At 36.8% G+C, this 8,120-nt stretch overlaps 1 pseudogene; it reads left to right on the top strand.

Annotated features, from left to right (window-relative positions):
* The first annotated feature begins 4,693 nt into the window (after positions 1-4,693).
* On the top strand, positions 4,694-5,891 carry LOC107677011 (histamine H2 receptor-like; annotated as a pseudogene).
* Positions 5,892-8,120: the final 2,229 nt, after the last annotated feature.

Below are 8,120 nucleotides of genomic sequence, written 5' to 3'. Positions count from 1 at the left end.
GTCTTTAATGGGGAGTGTTGCTCAGCTCGTCTCTACAGAATCTCTCACAGCAGCTCAAGAGTGTTAAGATTGAGTGAAATACATGTCCACTGAAGGATTTTCACCTTGGGAGAATGAATATATTCATTGTCATGCTGAAAAAATGCCCAATAATGCAGGGGAGGGTAGCATCTTCTGTTTCAAGTTTTTGTATTTCATCACACAGTGGTGTGTGAATTCATGTCAGCGTTGATATTATTTCAGGGGCCTTATCACAAGTCCATTGTTTTTGAATGTTGGTGCTACTTCTGCTATATTTTCACACTTAAAACAATAATTTGGTATTCCTCTTGTATCATTGTCCTCTTTTATGCTAAGAAACAAGTCACCTGGCAGTTCTCTCCCAAGTGGTTCCACTGCTGCCAGCATTAAGTATGAGTATGATTCAGTGGGCTATATAACACTTTTAATTGTCAGGAAATTACTTGTCTTTAAAAGTTTTGGTTCCTTACCTGTTGATCAAAAATAGCCTTAAACCTATACACTTTTTTTGTTTGTTTGTTTTATTTAGTAACTTTCAGGAGGGTGTTCTCATTTTTGCAACACAACATTTTATCACTTTGATAAGAAAATCTTATTCTGCTGAATAATTTTGGCATTCTTCTTTGGTAATTGATCAAGCAGGCTTGTTGGAACATTACATCTCCAAAGAACCCTAACATGTCTTCAAAGGAAAGAGTAATTGCTGAATTTGTTAAGTTTTAGAGGGGGTGTACTCATTTATGCTGTGCACTGTATATATATGTATATATTGCTCATTGTTAGTATATGTTAACTACTGCATTAGCTAATGTTAACAAATGAGACCTTATTGTGAAGTGTAAAGCTTACCAAAGACACAATGATAGTATATAAAACAGAAAGGAAAGTGACATTGAGGATGCAGGAAAAAGACAAATAAATAGAAAAATTGATAACCAATTAAAACAACATTACCAAGAACACATTTTGTTAAAAATAAATAAATAAATAAAGATTAGAGAATGGAAAAAAACAGCAGATTCCTGAATAAATTTGTAGTTTTCGTGTTAGATGTCAGCACAGCAGCCAGACATGACAGAAATGAATATCCAATCTAATTAAAGCATCGAAATGATTTCAAATTCACTCTATATTTCCTTCATTATTATACTGTGATAAAAGATAAATGAACTTATATGATTTCCATCTGCAGAAATGGTGAGCTTAATATTTTATGCATTGTATGCTAAGATTTTATGATGTAGACATGAAAACATACTGCATAGGAATGACCCAGTTGACAGAGCTCTTCAAAGGCAATGGATATTAATTTCTCTCACACACACACACACACAGACCGTGGATAAAGCTCAAGGCAGTGGACATAAGGACATTTTAGCAAGGAAAAACGTCAAGAATCTTCTGTGTGTGTGTATGGAGATCTATTTTTCATAAGAATATCACAGTCTGTCCAAAATTGTGCTGTTAACGAGTGCTTGTAAAGTCTCATCTCACTCTAAAAGGACAAAAAAGAGAGTGTCTGTTTTCTTTGAACACTGAACAAAGCTAATGTGTGCAGATATGTCATTATCTCCACTTGAGCTTTTATTATAATGTCTCACATGTGTTGTGCTACACTAATATGAGTGTTAGAGCATTGTGTTCCCTTTCAGCTTACCGTCCTACACACACACAAACAAACAATGTGTTGTGTTGGTGTCTGAGAGCATTTTGTTACTCTATAATTATGTCTTTAACGTCACCAACTTGCAGCCAAATAAGCACACACAATCTCCCGCATCTTACAATTTCACTCATGCACACATTTGTGCATCTTAAGAGACTTGCATAAGTTGTGTGTGTAAAGAATGCAATAGAAGAAAGTTGAAACCTGATCATAATTACTGTAGAAAGCACCATAAGTATATTCTATATATTTCAAATTGTCCTTCTAAAATTTGTTTTATAGCTTTTTTTTAAATGCATGGTTGAAGGAAATCACTGAATGATTCAGTTCTACTGTCTAGGCAAACTTTGAATGTTAAGTACTTACTCAGTGCTGATTATTTCTCTATAAATGATTCATGCAAAATTCTGTCTCATTATTGAATGTTTTTACTCTTTTCTGCAATATTTAAACTGGTGTCATGTTTGTTGTGAGTTATGAGTTATGGAAGAATGTCTCTTTCCTTAATGATATGATTTTGAATGTCATGTTCATTGTGATCGAGTACACCTCTCTTAGTTTTTTTGGTAGCACTTTACCAGGTTACAAGGTTCATTAGTTAACATTAGTTAACTACTTTAGTTAAAATGAACTAAGCATGAACAATACTTCTACAGCATTTATTAATCTTAGATAATGTTAATTTCAACAGCTTTGATCACAAGAATAAATTACATTTTAAAATATATTCAAATAGAAAACAGTTATTTTAAACTGCAATAACATTTTCACAATATCACTATTTCTTACTGCATTTCTTGATATTTTGGTAACACTTTACAATAAGGTTCATCAGTTAACATTATTTAACTACATTAGTTAACATGAGCTAAGCATGAACAATACTTCTACAGCATTTATTAATCATAGTTAATGTTCATTTCAACATTTACTAATGCATTATTAAAATCAAACGTTGTGCTTGTTAACATTAGTTAATGCACTGTGAATTAATATGAACTAACAACTAACAACTTACATGAACAAAGATGAATAAATACTGTAATAAATGTATTGTTCATTGTTTGTTCATGTTAGTTAATACATTAACATTAACTAATGGAATCTTATTGTAAAGTGTTACTGTTTTTTTTTTCTTCTGCTCTACAAGGCTGCATTTATTTGCTCAAAAATACATTAAAAACAGTAATATTGTAAAATATTATTTTAAAACAAGTGTTTACTATTTGATTATATTATAAAAAGTAATTTATTCCTCTGCAAAGCTGAATTTTCAGCATCATTACTCTTCAGTGTCACATGATCCTTCAGAAATCATTCTAATATGCTGATTTGCTGCTCAAGAAACATTTATTATTCTTATCAATGTTAAAAAAAATTTTGCTGCTTAATATTTTTGTAGAAACCCTAATAAATCTTTTGGGATTAATTGATGAACAAAGTTCAAAAGAACTTATTTACTTTGAAATAGAATACTTTTGTAACAATGTAAATGTCTTTACTGACTTTCGATCAATTTAATGCATCCTCGCTGAATAAAATAATTTTCTTTCTTTCAAAAAAAAAACCTTTTAACTGCAACATGTCTGTAAAAATACCTTGATTTATTATCACTATTGCAAGATGTCTTAATCTACGGAGATCCTTCAGATCATTGATTGTTTCCCTTTATTCATATAAAATAATATTCTAGAAGCAAAAAGCAACAAAAAAAGCAGATCAAATTGCATCACTGACGTGCACTGGATAGTCAGTTTGCACAACAGTTCAGTTCACTTGTCCGGTGGATTTTGTGGTTCAGTTGAAACATTTGACTTCATTTACAGATTAAACAAGCAATGTGACATTGAGGAAAAAATACTGACCCCAAATATAAATCATAAAACATCATATTTCTCTGTCATACAAAACAGAGATATAATGAAACCAGTTAATTGTAGAAGTCAACACTGGCATAGCATAACGCAATTATGTCTGTTAATGTTATATTTTATTATATTATTACTCAAAATAATCTAGCATTTTTATATTGGTTTGTCAAATGTTGACAACTGATCTAAATGCATCTCTGTTCTATTTTAAACAAAAGAGGAGAAAAATGTAGTACCTCACTATAACCAGCAGAGGCCGACACACTTCAATCTATCAGAGGGCTGGAACGACAATATAGACGGACGGAAGGTGGATGGATGAACAGATGGATCAATGGAAGAGGTGGATGTACCCTGCAGTGTGGAAGGAGACCATTGGGAATAGCTAGTAATACCTTACTAAACATCTTGACCTACAAAAACTGCATTGAATTTTGTTTTGATGCATTTGGCAGATACAAGTATGCACATTGCCTGGAACAGCCTTGGCATTGTTGAGCTACAGGAACATTCACATGGCCAAAAAAAAAACGATAAACAGAGATAAACAAACCTGCATTCCAAGTGTTTTTCTACCAATAAAACAGAAGAAAATCATGGATCTTCACATTCAAAAACAGCACTGGATTTTGCATTAATGCATTTGGCAGATGCAAGTATGTTGGTTGCCTGGAATAAAATGCACAACCTTGGTGTTGTTGAGCTACGGGAACACTGACAAAACCAGACAATAAGCTAAACACAAAAATTGCACTGCATTTTGAACATCTTGAACTACAAAAAGTGCATTGCATTTTGCATTGACGCATTTCACTGATGCAACCATGTGCATTGCCAGAAATTAAACGCACCACCTTGAGCTACAGGAACATTCACACAAACAGAAAATAAGATAGACACACACAAACACACCTACATTCCTAGTGTTCATCTACCAATAAAATAAGAAAATCACACAACTTGACATTGCATTGCATTTTGAACATCTCGACCAACAAAAATTGCTTTGCATTTTGGCGTTATTGAACTACAGGAACATTCACACAGCCAGAAAATATGAAAAACAGAAACACACCCGCACTCCTAGTGTTTTTTTTAGCAATAAAACTGTGAAGAAATCACGCAGACACAGAAGATGACATCTCAGATAGCATTGGCTGTGACGCTCTCCGTTCTTATACTCCTCACTGTCAGTGGAAATATTTTGGTTTGTCTGGCTGTGTACGCGACTAGACACCTACGTAACGTTACCAACTGCTACATTGTCTCGCTAGCGATTACAGACTTTCTACTGGGCGCTCTCGTGCTGCCGTTTTCCACCCTTTACCAATTTATGGGCGATTGGCCACTGGGGGCGAACTTCTGCAACATCTACATCTCCCTGGATGTCATGTTATGCACTGCCTCCATACTCAATCTCTTTGCTATCAGCTTGGACCACTACTTTGCGGTCACTGCCCCATTGCATTATCCAATGCTAGTGCTTCCGTGGAGAGTTGGTGCGGTTTTAGCGACAATCTGGCTGGTTTCGGTGGGCGTTTCATTTGTACCTATCCACCTAGGCTGGAATACGAGAGACTTAAGCGTGCAAAATATTCGCCAGGGCGACCCTGCATGAGATTGCCAGTTTGAGTTGAATCCAACATACGCAGTGGTCGACGCCTTTGCAATGTTTTATCTCCCCCGGTGGCCATGTGCTGGAGCTACCACCGAGTTTTTCGCATCGCAAGGACGCAGGCGAAACGGATCATTTCTATGAGACGTGTTCGTTGTCTTCACCAGGAGTGATGATGCTCGCCCTGCACGAACACAAAGCCATGGTGATCCTAGCAGTGGTGCTTGGCTCTTTCGTGGTGTGCTGGTTCCCGTATTTCACTTTTTTTACGATAATGGGGATACGCAACGAAGACAACCCGCCACGGACGGTGCAGTCTGTGGTGCTTTGGCTAGGACATGCAAACTCTGCCCTAAACCCAGTACTTTACGCCACACTCAATAGAGACTTCAGGTCGACTTACGCCAAGCTGCTCTGCAAAGGACAAGAATGTAAAACAGGGACGAGAATACTGAAGGCGACAATGGAGGAGGGGACAATGGGTGAACACGCCCCTCTGCCAAACAGGGTGGGGCTTCTGCCAAGAACTTGTGTGCTGCTGCAAGAGATCGACAACGGAAAGACAGTCGATAGCAACAAAACAACTGGTGCTAGTTACCATCATAGCTAATGGGAATAAAATGCCATAGAAATACAAGATCGTTTACCTGTTACAACAGAGATTGAAGGAATTTTATTGTCTTATTGTCTTTGTATGTGCACATTTATATATCTGTCAGCAGCCCACAGGGAACCCAAGTATTAAGACAGTGTTACTTAAAAATACAAGCAGAAGGTACTAATGCAATTAATTGTAACTTAATTGTAGCAAAATGCTTTTCTTTTAATGTCCTCTGGTGGCCATGAGAAGTAATAAGATATTGTAGAAGCACATAGAAATCTGTTACTGGGTGAATCTCACAAAACTTTCTAGGTCAACCTACAATTTCCTACATTTCGAGGTCACTGCTTAGTCCTATTTGAAGTTATCCTAATAGTAGTAAAAAGCAGTTTTTAAGCATATTTCATGAGTTAAATATATTCTGAAGCACAGTATAAAAAACTTAAAATAGATATTTGAAAAAGAACACTGATCAAAATTAGAGGACACTTTCAGATACCTCCAAGTGATTGGTGTTAATCTGGACCTGGTGCTAATTTCCTTAATTATCTGACAAACCCTATTTAACTAGCGGCCAAACTTTCCAGTTTTCACTGACTTTGCAAGATGGTGAGCCATTCTAAAGTGATTGAAACCCTCTGACAGCAGGTTGTCCAGATGAAGGCCAAAGGGATGACCCTTTCAGCCATTGCAAGAGAAGTTATTTGTTCCAAATCTGTGATTTCTAGAATATTGCATCTTTACAATGACACTAATTCATTCAGGTCCCCCAAAAACGCTGGTCATCCATGTAAGACAAATGCAAGAGAAGGCAGGATAATGCGGAGAGACTCAAAATGGGAATCGGTTCAACACTGCAGCTGGAATTGCTCGCCAGTTCAGTGCTGAACAAGGTAAGGATCTGTCTCGGCACGTTTAAGAGAAGTCGGACTGAAAGCGCACTCTGCTGTGTCAAAGCCTCTCATCAGCAGAAAGAATCATAAGTCCAGACTCACCTTTTCTGAGAAGCATGTTGTGTGGAGAGAAGAGGAGGATTCCAGGAGGATAGCCCATCGTTTCAGCGACAGCAGAGACACTCGGAGCCTGTGGCAGGGGATACAGACCATTACGGACTACAAGCCCCCACCACGCACCTGTGACAGCACCATCTCCCTGCCGAACGAGCTGAACGTCTTCTTCGCTCGCTCTTTTGCCCCATGCACCACTGAACTCTCAACCTCAGAGCCCCCCCAGCTCCCACATCCCCAGGTCCTTCCACTCCCCCCTCCCACTAACACACTGGGACCTGCACCAGTCACTTTGTGCAGCATTGGTCTGCTCACTACGTCATTCAGCATTGAACTGACCTCATTCAACTACCTCTTCTGAAAGTTTAAATAAAGAACTCTTTGAGCTTTTTGTCACTTTAATCAGTCTGAATAAGCTCTTTGCACTACAATCATTATATCTGCACTGTTTGTTTACTTCACTGGTTTGCACTCTATCTGCCATGTGCCTTGTGTTGCTTTATTTATTTTTTTACATGACCTTATTTGTATATTTGTATAGTTGTATTTTATATTTAATCTGTATCTATCTGTATTTATGTTCTACTGTTAGTGTTATCTGTATGCACCAAGGGTCTGAGAGTAATGCAATTTCAATTCTTTGTATGTATGTGCTGTACATGTGGAAGAATTGACAATAAAGCAGACTTGACTTGAAAAGAGTACTGGTCCAAAGTTCACTTTAGTGATGAGAGCAAGTTTAATTTATTTGGGTCTGACAGGAAACATTATGCTCGTCATCAAACTGGGGAAAGTCAGTAAAGAAGTCATTGAAAGGTGGAGGAGGAAGTGTCTTGATTTAGGGGATGTTTTGTGCGGAAGGAGTTGGGCCTCTTATACAGCTATGGCAGGGTGAATGGAAATGTTTATCAGAACCTCCTTTAGCAACATGCAGTTCCTGCCCTGCAAGCATCTTCCAATCAGCCTGCAATTTTCATGCAGGACATCCATTACATTTCAGCCATCAATTTGAACTTAACAAATATATATAAATATATTGCATGAAGAAAATGAAGCCTACTATTCAACTGCTGCATTTTAATACTGTTGTACCATTTAATAATTATCAAACTAATAACAGAATTACACTAATTATAATCATTAAGAATAATGAAAAGAAAAAAAGAAAAACATCTGAATGCATTAGTCACGAGAATTGGGGTTAAATGTGCTTAAACCTGGATATGTTATCATGAGATTCACTTTACTGCAGGTTTAAAGAGACGTTTACCTGAGGGCCAGTGAATTATTAGTATTGCTTTTTTAAAAATATGTTATTTGTACTCACCCTTACGCCATT

Source organism: Sinocyclocheilus anshuiensis, unplaced genomic scaffold (assembly GCF_001515605.1).
Source record: "Sinocyclocheilus anshuiensis isolate Anshui unplaced genomic scaffold, SAMN03320099.WGS_v1.1 scaffold564, whole genome shotgun sequence".
Taxonomy (NCBI): Eukaryota; Metazoa; Chordata; class Actinopteri; order Cypriniformes; family Cyprinidae; genus Sinocyclocheilus; species Sinocyclocheilus anshuiensis.
This window is presented reverse-complemented; position numbering and strand designations above follow the sequence as displayed.